Below are 14,192 nucleotides of genomic sequence, written 5' to 3' on the forward strand. Positions count from 1 at the left end.
TAATGGGGCCACTCCAAGGGGCAACATTAGCGGCCCATGAGGAGGGCGCGTGCGCTCCAGGACAGCACGTGTGCAGCTGCCCCGGGAATCACACAGGCTGTGGGATGGGTGCAGGGCGCCGCTCAGCAGCCGCGTGAAACGGGTGCACAGCTGCTGGGGCAGGGAGAGGAAGGCCCGCAGCCCATGGAGCACAGGTGCTGCCCATTCATTGCAAGGCACCGGGCAGAGGCAGGTCTGGAAAGGGCGCCGGCGTTAAAGCAGCGCTGTCCCAGAGAGCAACAGTGGCCCCTGTTATTGTATGTAACGCCAGCTAAGACGCGACTCTCTGAGAGAGAAACCTTGGGAGCACAATGCTCGCAGGCTGAGCACTGTGAGAGGAAACGAGCTGCCCAGGATCACACACTTGTGTGAAGCAGCGAGTCTGGGATATGAGCCCACTCCCCTATTTCAGCCCTAGACCACATTGTTTCCCAAGCCTTGGCGCAGAGCAAGGTGCAATCGCGACTGGGCGCTGCACTAATACTGTTCTATAGATCGGGCTTGCAAAGTACACACACTACATGATAAAGCAAAATGACCACATAAAAAAAAAATCTTTCTAAAACGTACACAAAAGGAGACTGATCAGGGTTTTATTTCCTCTATAATCGATGGAAATATTCAGGTAGCACAGCACTCATGACGTGAGAATGAATACGTCATCTGCGTTTCACTCAAGACAATGGACTATGGAATAAAGTCACCTGCTTGCAGTCATTGCTTGACAGACTTACAGATGATGTGAAGAAGAACATTTGAAATAGCAGAAAAACACGAACTTTTCGTGTGGAATAAGCAGACCTGAACATAGGCTTCTTAGTGGCCAGTGACATTTGCTAGTCTCTCCCCTGTCTGTGACCCCTTGAACTCATGAAAGGAAAGCACAGGAAATGGGTTAACCGGTGCCATCGGAGTGTGGGGCGGTAAAGCTTTCCACTGGTGGCCGCAGAGTACTATACACGGAGAGAAGATGACTTGCCCAGGATCATCTGCTGGTAACGCTGGCACTCGAGCCACGACGCTTGGCTTCCGCATTCTCAAATTTCGCCACCAAATCACCTTTCCCAACTAGTGCATAATGGGGTTCACTGGCCAGAAACCTGCCCCATACTGACGACAGGTTAGTTTTTAAGCTAGCGCTTTCTGGTGCAAATACTTTGTTTTGAATCACTGCAGGCGCTACATATACCAAAGTTTATATGCCACAGTTGATCCACCACAGTGAGAGAAAAGGCTGAGTTGTCTACCTTGCTGGGGCTTGTTGCCGTGAACAGACCTCTGCAACAGGTGCTTAACACACGGAGCTATGCTCCTAACCTTTCAAATACACTGCTATCCATTCCACTTCAGGTATTGCAGGTAATCCATATGTTCCACGGGTAAAGGTGGCAGCACCACACGCGCTGTGCCCTATGGATGCACGGCAGTGACCAGGTGTGACCTTACCTGACAGCAGTCAGTCAGCTCAGAGCCTCAGCAGTGCACTGTGCAGTACTATGGCAAAGAAACAGTGCCATCAGTCAGTCAGGTGGTGACCCTGTCCACCCTACCCGAAAGGGTGCAGGCATGTGCTTCTCTGGTCCTCCCGTAAACATGTCACTGCCAGTGTTGGCTGATTTATTTATGTTATCTGGCATTTATATAGTGCTCTATATATCATTGGTATGACCTCAAAGCGCTTGTGGGTTGAACGTCCTCCGGAACTGGAGTTCAAGTCAGTCGAGAGAGTAGGGTAGTGTAGGGTGCTTGGGTGCACTCTGTATTTGAGCAGCTGATGAGCTTGCCCGATGGTAGCTTCACCCTAACCTTGGGTGTGGTGGTATCGAGAGTGGTAGTGAGAGATCAGTCGAATGTGTGCAGTCAGGTGGTTGGTCTCCGAGACTGCATTCTGGCAGCATTGGGCCTGTGTAGGACGTTTATGTCTGCAGATAGGCCGATAGTTTTTTTTCGTGTGGCATAGCTGCATTCTAGCAGGATGTTGAGGTGATGGAGTATTGTTTGTATGGGAGCAGCTAGGCTGAACTCGATCGAGGGGTGTAGCTGCATTCTGTTGTGTGTTCGTGGAGAGTGAGCATAGTGATAGGAGAGGTTAGTGTGTGGAGTGGAGGTTTTACTCTTACGAGCCCACTGTTATGGATTACACTCGCGCATTACGCGATAGCTGCGCTCAGTGGGAGATGGCACAGGGGGTAGCTGGCCATGTGTAGTGGGCTCATGATGCCGCTGGTTAGAGGTCTTCTATCAAGCGCCTGCGAGACGGTAAGGTTGTCATCCTGAATCTGTCTTGGTGACTTGCTAGTCGCTTTCAGGGGTGTCATTGCTCAGTATCTTCTTGAACATTTGTCTGCAGGTTGTATTTACATTCCAATGTAATGTTATTGAGGCCGTGCTCCATGGCGTTGCTGGGTTTTCAGCGGCCCTAGATGGTCTTAATCATGTTTGTGGAAAGAGCCAGGTTTTTAGAGCTTTGCGCAAGGCCATGTAGGCTTGGGTGTGTTGAATGTGTGAGGGGTGTAAGTTCCACAGTCTTGGAGCCAAGGTATGATTTGGTAAGTCACCCCTTTGTGCTGCTTTGGGGTGGTAAACCACCCTCTGTGAGTTGACTGGTCTATGGTTGGGTAAGTCACACTCTGTGGGCAGAGATGCCTGTGGTTTGGTAAGTTACTCTCTCTGGGTACACTTGTTGGGTACCCAGAGAGAGTAGCAGAGTATGTTTCCATCTCTGGGCACTGTTGCCCATTGTTTAGGTAAGTCACCCTCTGGCACCGTATACAGACTTCTCTATGGGTTGGCAAGTCACAACCTCTGGGTAGACTCGTTTGTAGCTGGGTAGGTAACTCCCCAACTGGCAGCTGATCCTCGAGGGTTAGTGGGGTATGGATTTTGTCAGTCTACTTATGTCAGAGCTTGCTCTTCCCTCCACCCCTGCACAGTATCCAGCTCTACTGCTGCAATTGTGTCTGCCCAAGAAACTATCTTAACTGTTCTAGATTCACAGACAATGGGGCTCCCTGAATAGCGTCCACGTGCTTCTGTTTGCGTTTGGTGCCCTCTCCCTATGTGCTGTGTCCCAGTTAGTCCGCCTCCATCACTCCAAACTTACATTTCTCTGCCTTTAAAGTCACCCCACTGTCTTCCAGTACGGCTACCGCTTCATTCAGGTTTCAGTCATGTTCTCCCTTACTATTCCCGTAAATTAATATATCATCCTGGAATGCCGCTCCATCTATTCCTCTAAACACATTGTGCATTATTCTCTGGACCAGACCAAACAGCCTCCGCCTAAACTGAAGCAGCCCGTTCGATGTCATCGAAGGTGCCCGTCGGTTTGATTCCTGATGAAGTCTTACTTGGCGCTACGCATTTGGCATACCGTCTCCTCTCCTAATAACGCTAACATTTCTTGTAAATACAGCTATGGGAGAAAATCAGCCACCACAAATTCATTTAGATTCCTTAAATCTACACACATTCTTATGTCACTGTTTCAGTTGTTTGTCATTACAACTGAAGAAACCCATTTCGCACTCTCTATAGGCTCAATCACCCCGTTCTTCACCATGTTGTAACAGTTGAACTGTAATTGGTCCCTTGTGCACCTTTCTCCTCACCGGTACTGCTCCATCTTTTAGTATTCTCTCATTCACAGCCAATTCCTTCCTGAACACTTTGGGATAACCCTTGATCCCTTCCTGCGTTACTTGTCCTTTCTCTTCTGGCTGTAATTTCATATGCAATTCACCCTGTTGAATCCACTCCAGCATCAGTGCTTCCTTACTTGCCATATACACCTTAGCCTGTGTTTTTGTGCCTCTGTATTCAATATCACAAAACACATAACCTAATATATCAATCTTTCCTCCTCCATATCCTCCTGGTTGCATATCAGGCTTGTACACCTTGCATTCTCCAAATTAATCTCTAGATTTCTCTAAACCTAATATAGTGCATACAGAGGACGAATCTGCCGTTACTCTCTGTGTGTGCACATTGAAGAATACAGTGCACCGGGGTGTCTGTCGCTCACTCAATTCCGGTCCTTCATTGGCCATAAATATGAAGTCTCTGGCCCTTTATCCCTCCAGTCCTCGTTGCTCTCTATACAATGTAAGTGGGTTAGCTGGTGGATTCGGAACTATATATCCGTGCGCTAGTGATCACCTTCAACTTCTAATGTAAGTGAAGTTAATCAATTAGATGTGTGCTGGCAGCAAATCACTCTAATCCCACCAACCCGTCCACCCAGGTTGGTACAATATAAGAACACATTTAATGGTAAGGGATGATGATGTGCTCAGCACCAGAAAAGAAACTGTAGGTCACTTACATTTAGTGAGTTAAGTAGTGACTTTTAATTCAGTAGTAAGCAGCCGACACGTGTTTCGACACACTGGTCGTTTAAGGCTGAATAGTTACACCAATCATAAGAAAATTGAACATAATTAAATGTAACCACAAAAAACATTGGTGAAACAGAAATAGCATCACAGATTGTGAGAAGCATTAGCCAGAACCAAGTGTACAAACTAATAATTAATTTGATACAATGTTCATGTATACAAAGTATTCAAAGAAGGGAAAATCAACTAGTCGGGAGTGAATGATAAAAACATATCATACCACAATTCAGGTAAGGAACGAGGGCAGGAATTGCGTTCAATGGTGATCACCAATATCAGAAAGAATCAAATACAATTGCAATTAGTTGATTGAAATCATTCATTCCGTTGAATAATTGAGTGGATAGGAGTAATGACCGCCAAGTGATTTGTAGTCCAAAAATCAGTTAGCTAATAAAGTGATAGTGAATAGTCAAAATAATTTGGTGAAACCAGAAATGTAACCGTTTACACCTGAAGTATCACATACCACCAGCGTTGGATCCTAACCGAAATGAGTTCCTGTGTCAAAATTTACAAGGAAAAGGCCTTATTCAACGGGGCTGTATGGTGGGAAAACAAGCATGCAGCGGGTAGTGAAAGCTCTTGCAAGCAATGTGTATGCATGCAGCGCTAAGGGCCGTGTGCCGTTCACAGCACAAATAAAGAGTGGGAAGTGTAAAACAGCCGGGCAGAGCTTACCACTGGATGCTTGGAAAATCCCCCACTTCGTAATCCTATATTAGTAAATGTAAAATATGAAAACAAGAGGTAAGGCAAAGACAGAGCCCATGTGCCGGGCTAGGGTAAATCCAAAAGAGGTGTGCTGCATACCTGAAAGTTAGTCAGGTGCGGACTGGGGACACCTCAAAGTAAAGGTAGGTCATTTGAAGAGTCAATAGGCACAATCTAGCCGCAATGGCTCGTGACTATACAATGCCTGCAAGGATTTAAGGGACAGAGATGAATTCATGGCAAATGCCTCGTCAAAAATCAAGTAGTTTAAAGTTAAACATAGTATTGAGCAAATTACTTATTACTCAAAACTAGGGTCACAAGAGCATAAGTAGTACGGTCTGAGGCCGTGAAAAATAGAAAGCTAATCAGGCTGTTAAGTGTTGCACATGCTAATAACGGGAGTTCTGGTATTGGTCTTATAAGTTAACAAAGAAAAAAAGAAAAACATGTGAAGAGTACGGCCCAAAGGTGAGAATAAGGATTAGAGGAAAATAGGCAGTCTTTAATGCGGGTCTAGGGTCCCAACAGTGTAAATTGTATTGAAAAATATGTAGTGAAAAACGTACTCGTTCGAGCTTCCAAATCACACAGGAGATCCTCTGCTCAGTTGCGAGCGAGTGCAGTGAATCATTGTGTTGATATTGGGAAGTGACGTAGGCGGTGTGGTGACGTCAAAGTAAACCAGCATCATTAGTTGCTGTGGAACGCATATTGATAGGTGAGTGCACACTAGTATAAGCCATGGCAAAGTCTGCAGGTGATTTGAACGATAGCTAATGTTCTAGTTGTAAAAAATAAGTCCACAATTTCGAGATGAAGGAATGTTTTCCTCAAGCAAAGAAGGCACGAGCCCGCACATGCAAAAGATATAGTGCAGAGCGTGGTGCAAAACAGATAGGAGTTCAAAATGATGAAATCCCAATTCGGAATGCACAATGTAAATAAAATCCCAGTATATTCCCAATAAATGGACTACAAAGGGATACAATATATTTTTCCAAGAATTCTTAGGAGGAAATACAGAACTAGACATCAAAGCTGGTGAGGAAATTCATAAGGGTGGATGAAATACTGGTGAAGATGTGATACAAATTTAGAATGGTTCATTGGTGAGTGCTAGAATTATAAAAATACATTCATCTCATGGTCTATGTTTAGACCTCTGGTAGTACATCGTAGGAAGCAGATTAGTTTGGCTTCCATTTGTCTAAGTTTCAAACAAAAGTTGCCGCCTCTTATCCCCTTTCGTACCTTCATCAATCCGATGAATCGCAGGTCAGCTATATTATGCAGCTGGCGCTTGGATTGGCAGTGTAAAGCCAGAGGAGACTTGGGTTCACACATTTTGAGATTAGATAGGTGTTCTCTAATTCGGATTCTCAATTGGCGGATGGTACTACCAATATATAAAGCTTATTGCAGACACATGTAATGGCGTACACTACAAAGGTTGTTTTACAATTAATGAAATCACGTATGTTGATTCAAACACCATAGCTATCTTGAAACACCTTGCATTTTTTATGGGCCCACACACATTGATTACAATTTCCACATTTATGGAACCCCACTGGCTGTTGTAACCAGTCAGTCTGTGACGCAGACAATTTATTTTGGAAGAAGGATGGGCTCACTTTCATTTTAACTGTGGGTGCTCTGGTGAAAGTGAATTTTTGGTTTTGGAGTCAAGAAAGGTGCAAGGTCGTTATAGAGTCTCAAAATGTACCAGTGTTTCTGGACAAGTTTGTATAACAGCGAGGCATCAGTGGAATATTGAGTAATGAGGGAAATGTGTTGGGGGAAGTCTGTAGGTTTAGTTTGATCCGCCAAGAGGTCAGGTTGTGAGACATGTTTAAATTTGGCGTATGCTTTGTCAATGGTATCCATTCGATAGCCTCGATTAAGGAAACATTGATTAAGGATATTAGATTCCTTATGGTAGTCAATAAATCGGCTACAATTACCTCTAGCTCTATGGAACTCCCCCACCGGTATGTTATCAACGGTAGAGCGTTGATGATTGCTGTGAGCTGACAGGACCTAGTTCACCTCAGTTGGCTTTTGGTATGTTCCAGTCTGCAGCTGACCATCTTCAATAAAGATATGCAAATCAAGGAAGTCAATTTCATGTGAATTACAAGTGCCTGTTAAGTTGATAACAAACGTGTTACTATTGGTGTGTACCAAAAAATTGTCAAAGGATTCCTGTGTGCCTTTCCAAATGATAAAGACATCATCAATAAAGCGTCGCCAAATTATGATGTTAGAATGGAACAGTTGTTGATTAAGAACATGAGTTTCTTCATAGAAGGACATGAAAAGGTTTGCTAGGGAAGGTGTAAACGGGGCTCCCATAGCCACTCCTTTCAGTTGCAGAAAATATTGGTCATTGAAAATACAAACATTATTGGATAACACAAATTCCAGAAAGTCTTTCAGCATATGTACATGCTCAGTATATGACGCTGTAGTATTGCAAAAAATATAATCAATCGTTTGAAGTGCCAGATGGTGATCAATGCTAGTGTATATTGCAACAACATCAATGGTAGATAGAAAATAATCAGATTCCCATGAAATCAATTTCAAACATTGCAAAATCTGGGTACTGTCACAAACATATCAACTCATTTGAACAACAAAGGGTTTCAAAGCTTCGTCAAGATATTTGGATAGGCCTTCAGTGGCCCAATTGATTCCACTCATTATTGGTCTGACCTCCGGAAGTACTGTAAAAGGCTTGTGTATTTTCGGCAGAAAAAATAACGTTGGTAACGTGGGTTTCGTTATTGATAAGAATTGTCTTTCATCAGTGAGATACCCCCTACTATACCAAACATCAAGTAGTTTGATAAGATCTGTTACCACACGTTTAGTTGGAATGGATTTCAGAAGTTTACAACAGTCGGGACTGTTAAGATGTTTAAGGCCCATTTGGATGTAATCTTCAGTATTCAGCACCACTATATTACCCCCCCCCTTGCCTGCCTCCTTGATGACAATACCATTGTCCTTGGAGAGGTTTTCAAGGGCTTTGACTTCATTGGACGTTAAATTGGATCTTATTTTACATTTCTTTTGTTTATTCAAATATGAATGAATATCATTGGTAAGCGCAGTCTGAAAGGTCTCAATGACATTATCTGCTGCAAATTGAGGTGTGAATTTGGACTTCCCTTTAAGTTCAGGTAAGTTCAAATGCAGCGTGTTAATTCCCAGATCCTGGTGCAATGAGTTAGGATCAGTGCTGATCTCTTGGTTCAAAGAAACTAAAGTCTCAATAGTGTTAATATCCCCAATGATGAAAGTGCTCGGGGGGAGGGGGGGTCCAGTTTTGGCTTAGAAATATGTTTTTACTTGAGTGGCAAAACATTTCTTCAATTTCAATTTTCTCAAGAATTTGAAGACCTCTATCTGAAAATTGACAAAATCAGTACCAATACTTGGTGAGAATGACAATCCTTTATTTAGAGCTGAAATTTCATGGGTTGTAAGCACCCGTTTAGATAAGTTGATGACCAGGTCAGAGTCTATTATTTCCCCAAACGCTACTTTGAACGAGTCAAGATCCCTGGCCGGGTGCTGTCCTCGTCGGAGCTTCCGCTGCCGCTTCCTCTTCCGCTTGCCCCCCCTCCTGCCCCTTGTGTGGTTGGCAGAGTTGGAATAAACACTGTGGGAGTTTTGCTGAATCGAACCTGTTTGGTGTTGGCGAATCTTACATTGCCTTTTTTGTATCTGCGGATTTGGCCTAAAAAATGGATTCCACCTTGATTGGTGGATTCCTGAGACTGGGCTACACTATCTTCTGTTTCGCCAGGATCAGTCTCAGAGTCTGGATCAGAACTGGCAGGAATAGTGTTTGAGGAGGTGGGTTTAACATTGGAGTTAATATTATCATACTTTGGTTGAAATGTGTACACTCTATCCTGTCTGTAGTCTTTGTCATCTCTAAAAAAACTTTCTGAATTTCCGCATCTTAATTTCATCTTGGTACTCCACCAATATATCATGCTTTTTTACATAGTTTTTTTGTTTAGTGTCCTCCGCATTGGGCATGTTACTAATTTCATCTTTAATGGTCTTGATTTGAGCGAGTACCCTTTTGTGTTCACGGGTAGCATGTAGAATCAAAAGTTCCAACATATTCTTTGAACTTTGATTAAGATTGTTTACCCACTGCTCCGCTAGATCTGCATCCTCCTCCTCTGTCTTTACCTTACCTCTTGTTTTCATATTTTACATTTACTAATATAGTATTATGAATTGGGGGATTTTCCAAGCATCCAGTGGTAAGCTCTGCCCGGCTGTTTTACACTTCCCACTCTTTATTTGTGCTGTGAACGGCACACGGCCCTTAGCGCTGCATGCATACACATTGCTTGCAAGAGCTTTCACTACCCGCTGCATGCTTGTTTTCCCACCATACAGCCCAGTTGAATAAGGCCTTTTCCTTGTAGATTTTGACACAGGAACTCATTTGGGTTAGGATCCAACGCTGGTGGTATGTGATACTTCAGGTGTAAACTGTTACATTTCTGGTTTTACCAAATTATTTTGACTATTCACTATCATTTTATAAGCTAACTGATTTTTGGACTACAAATCACTTGGCGGTCATTACTGCTATCCACTCAAATATTCAATGGAATGAATGATTTCAATCAACTAATTGCAATTGTATTTGATTCTTTCTGATATTGGTGATCAACACTGAACGCAATTCCTGCCCTCATTCCTTACCTGAATTGTGGTATGATATTTTTTTAGAATTCACTCCTGACTTGTTGATTTTCCCTTCTTTGAATACTTTGTATACATGAACATTGTATCCAATTAATTATTAGTTTGTACACTTGGTTCTGGCTAATGCTACTCACAATCTGTGATGCTATTTCTGTTTTACCAATGTTTTTTGTGGTTACATTTAATTATGTTCAATTTTCTTATGATTGCTGTAACTATTCAGCCTTGAAAACGACCAGTGTGTCGAAACACGTGTTGGCTGCTTACTACTGAATTAAAAGCCACTATTTAACTCACTAAATGTAAGTGACCTACAGTTTCTTTTCTGGTGCTGAGCACATCATCATCCCTTACCATTACCTTTGCTCTATACAATGTACTCTGATCGTATTCCTCACATAGCGCTTCCGTGAAAAATGTTCCCTCCGTCCACAATTGCAACGCTCCATTCCTAACGCTGGACCTTCTTTGTCGCATCTGAAACAATGTCTCTTGTCAACTCTGGGTGGGGGCATGTGTGGCCCTTGTATTTCTCTTCTGCCCTTTGCATTTCCTTTTTGACCGACCCAATTGCGTATAGATCATCTTTTTGTTTCCTCCTTCCAGCGCCTCAGTGCTTAGTTCTGATGCCTCAATACTCCTAGCAATCTCGATTGCTCAAAGTAAATGTGGAGTTGGTACGGCCCATAGACTTCCCCTCCTTTTCTTGTTAAATGCACTCACTAATATCTGAACTCGCCTCACCTGGTCGGGTGTTATTTCGCTGCCAGACTTGTTAGGGAACCCACATAGTCCTCAGTGCCCGCGCCTGCCATTTCTTTCCCGGAATAGAAACTTCAATCTGTCTTCTCAGCAAATATTTCCTCCAAACTTGTCCTCCACATGTTAATGTTAAAAGATATTTGTACCGCGCACTATCACCACCGGAGTGGTCCCCTGGCATGCTCAGATCATGAGCAGGTCTTTATCTTCCTCCCCCTGGCATGCTCAGATCATGAGCAGGTCTTTATCTTCCTCCCCCTGGCCTGCTCAGATCATGAGCAGGTCTTTATCTTCCTCCCCCTGGCATGCTCAGATCATGAGCAGGTCTTTATCTTCCTCCCCCTGGCATGCTCAGATCATGAGCAGGTCTTTATCTTCCTCCCCCTGGCCTGCTCAGATCATGAGCAGGTCTTTATCTTCCTCCCCCTGGCATGCTCAGATCATGAGCAGGTCTTTATCTTCCTCCCCCTGGCATGCTCAGATCATGAGCAGGTCTTTATCTTCCTCCCCTGGCATGCTCAGATCATGAGCAGGTCTTTATCTTCCTCCCCCTGGCCTGCTCAGATCATGAGCAGGTCTTTATCTTCCTCCCCCTGGCATGCTCAGATCATGAGCAGGTCTTTATCTTCCTCCCCCTGGCCTGCTCAGATCATGAGCAGGTCTTTATCTTCCTCCCCCTGGCCTGCTCAGATCATGAGCAGGTCTTTATCTTCCTCCCCCTGGCCTGCTCAGATCATGAGCAGGTCTTTATCTTCCTCCCCCTGGCATGCTCAGATCATGAGCAGGTCTTTATCTTCCTCCCCTGGCATGCTCAGATCATGAGCAGGTCTTTATCTTCCTCCCCCTGGCCTGCTCAGATCATGAGCAGGTCTTTATCTTCCTCCCCCTGGCATGCTCAGATCATGAGCAGGTCTTTATCTTCCTCCCCCTGGCCTGCTCAGATCATGAGCAGGTCTTTATCTTCCTCCCCCTGGCCTGCTCAGATCATGAGCAGGTCTTTATCTTCCTCCCCCTGGCCTGCTCAGATCATGAGCAGGTCTTTATCTTCCTCCCCCTGGCATGGCGGCAGATGTTTCATATCCCTTACTGCCTGCACCACAATAATGGCAACTTCTTACATGCCCTCAATTCTTTGCCATCTTGTGCATCTAAATACACTGTGAAGAGTTATTTCCACAACTCCCACTTCATGCTGGGATTCCCAATGGAAGTTGAGGGGGCCCTGACAAACTCCTACTTTCCTTATACACACTCAGTTCTCATTTTCCTCATCGGTATTGTATATTAATTGGTTCTGGTGTCTTAAGCGTCTTTCTTCTTTCTTCCTTTGCTTCCTTTTCTTCTTCTTTAACACTTGTCTTATTTCTTTTTAACTTTGCAGCGTTGCTACTACATGTGCAGGGTCAGAAGAAGGAGATCAACTAGAAGTTGCCCTTCTCAAGATAATTTTATTAAAATAATATGAAAAGGCCTCACTTTCCCTGAGCTATGGGTTTCCCTGCCTAAGGCAACTAAGTAGGGTGCTCGTCGTCTGTTGTGGAGTCCAAAGTAAAAGTGTGTCCTGCATCCAAAACTAAGCAACTCTGACTTTAGCACGAATACTAAACAACCAAAGTCAAGGAGAATGACTCCCTTCTCCTGGGGACGCTTTCTCAGCAAGTCTGTCATTTTAGAATCTTCAGCTAGTTCTTGGCTATTTTGCCTGACAGTATGTTCAGTTCACTTATGGGAATTCTCCACACCCCTTTGGTTTCTCTGTTTTGTCTTTTCAAGTTCCTCTGGATAGAGGTTCTGACACCTGTATGTTCCCTCAGTATATCCTTCTTATGTGAAGGTGAAAGCCCCTCTCTCTCTGACTTTAAACTTGTGAGCAGTTCATTGTAATCATAACCTAGCTCTAATCATTACGGAGCACAGCCTACTCGTCCCAGTGTGACGAGTGAGAATCATTACTGGGCACCGCCTACTCGCCCCAGTGTGACGAGTGAGAATCATAACTGAGCACAGCCTACTCGTCCCAGTGTGACGAGTGAGAATCATTACTGAGCACAGCCTACTCGTCCCATTGAGAAACAAAGCAAGGAGAAGAGTGAGAGGCTTTCCTGGTTTCAGCATACCTCTCCCAGTGAAAGACTAAGTAACAAGAAGAGTGAAACCAGTCACTCGTTACATCATATACCTCCCAGGGAAAAGTCAGGTAACCAAAAGATGACATCTTATGCTAAAGAGAAGAGTGTATCTTGCTCTTCTTGTTACTTGATTTCTAGCTGGGACTAGTAGATTGAGTCCGGTAGTGATTCTCACTCTGTTAGTTACTTATTCCTTTACTGGGCCAATTACGAGCACACCAACCGTTATATTCGTTTCACTGACTGTAACAATTGTGATAATGGCGATTGTTATGACCGTCTCTCTCCCCGGTTCCCACGCTCTCCTCGTTACCTTGTTTGTAATACGGCTGTGTTACCGGGTTGGCATTCTGTCTTCGATTCTCTTCCTCTGGTCAGGAGGACTCGTGTGCTCAGCTCTTCCTCCAAAATGCTTTGGTGTGTCCCGGCAACAAGCTGTATTGGCTTTTGAGAGGGATTTATTCTCTCACCCCGTCTCAGCCACCACTTCTCTCTTGCGGGTCCTTCTTGGGACTCAACTCCGTTTCGCAGATGCTTGCCAGTCTGCCGTTCAAAAAGTGCAACTCAGCCACTGGTTCCTTGCAGCTACATGCCAGCCTTCCTCGTATGTCCATCCAGGGACTAGAGTCAGGTTGACAGACTCTTGCTAGTCTGTCCCTTGAATGGAGCAGCTCTGGGACCTGTTCCGTCCAGCTTTTTCCTGCTTGGGAAGCAGCGTTCTCTCGAGTTCACCAGCGACCTTCACACAGCTGGTTTGAAACTCCCGGGTCTCTCTCTCACGTTCTCTCTCTCTCTCTCTCTCCTCCCACTTTTATGACACTGCTTTGGGGCTTACTCAGCCTCTCATGGAAGTCCTTCTTCTGTGTCTTTGTCATATTCATTCTGACTCCATTGGTTTTCTTTATCTCAGTACCAAACGGGTCTTTACGAGAAACACCACAGTAGCAGATGTATAAGGGTTTTTCTTCTTGTTCTGTTATTGGGTTGTTGAGTGAATTGGGATGGAAGTTCCTCATTGGAATGGGAGTCCTTCTTCTTTATATTAATTGCACTTTGTATTGTTCCACTAATCTTCTTCGTTCCAGTACACAAATAACAAATGTGCAGAGTTTTCTCATGGTTTTCTCTGGAAAGTGTTGCAACTAATGATTTACAAGAAGGTTGGTTAGAGAGTCGGGTAAGGACTTCCTCATCGGGACAGGAGCATTTGTCCCCATGGAGGAAGTCTCTCCCGGTGAGGCCTGTTTGCCTCTACTCCTAGAGCGGATATCGTGTAGAGGGCTCCCTTCCTAGCTTCAAAAGGAAAGGTTCTCTGTTTGAAGAAGGGATGGAATCCCTCGATACATACTTCACAAATGTAGCATTGCTGCTGCTGCCATTTCTTCCACCGCTTTGTCCCCGT

The 14,192-nt window shown here is 44.3% G+C and overlaps 1 protein-coding gene across 1 annotated transcript in view; it reads left to right on the forward strand.

Annotated features, from left to right (window-relative positions):
• Nucleotides 1–14,192, forward strand: part of LOC138473339 (disintegrin and metalloproteinase domain-containing protein 9-like) — a 526,235-nt gene that overhangs the window by 522 nt on the left and 511,521 nt on the right. The gene's annotated exons all lie outside the window — the stretch shown is intronic.

Source organism: Ambystoma mexicanum, chromosome 8, assembly GCF_040938575.1.
Source record: "Ambystoma mexicanum isolate Mex_15411 chromosome 8, UKY_AmexF1_1, whole genome shotgun sequence".
NCBI classification, from domain to species: domain Eukaryota; kingdom Metazoa; phylum Chordata; class Amphibia; order Caudata; family Ambystomatidae; genus Ambystoma; species Ambystoma mexicanum.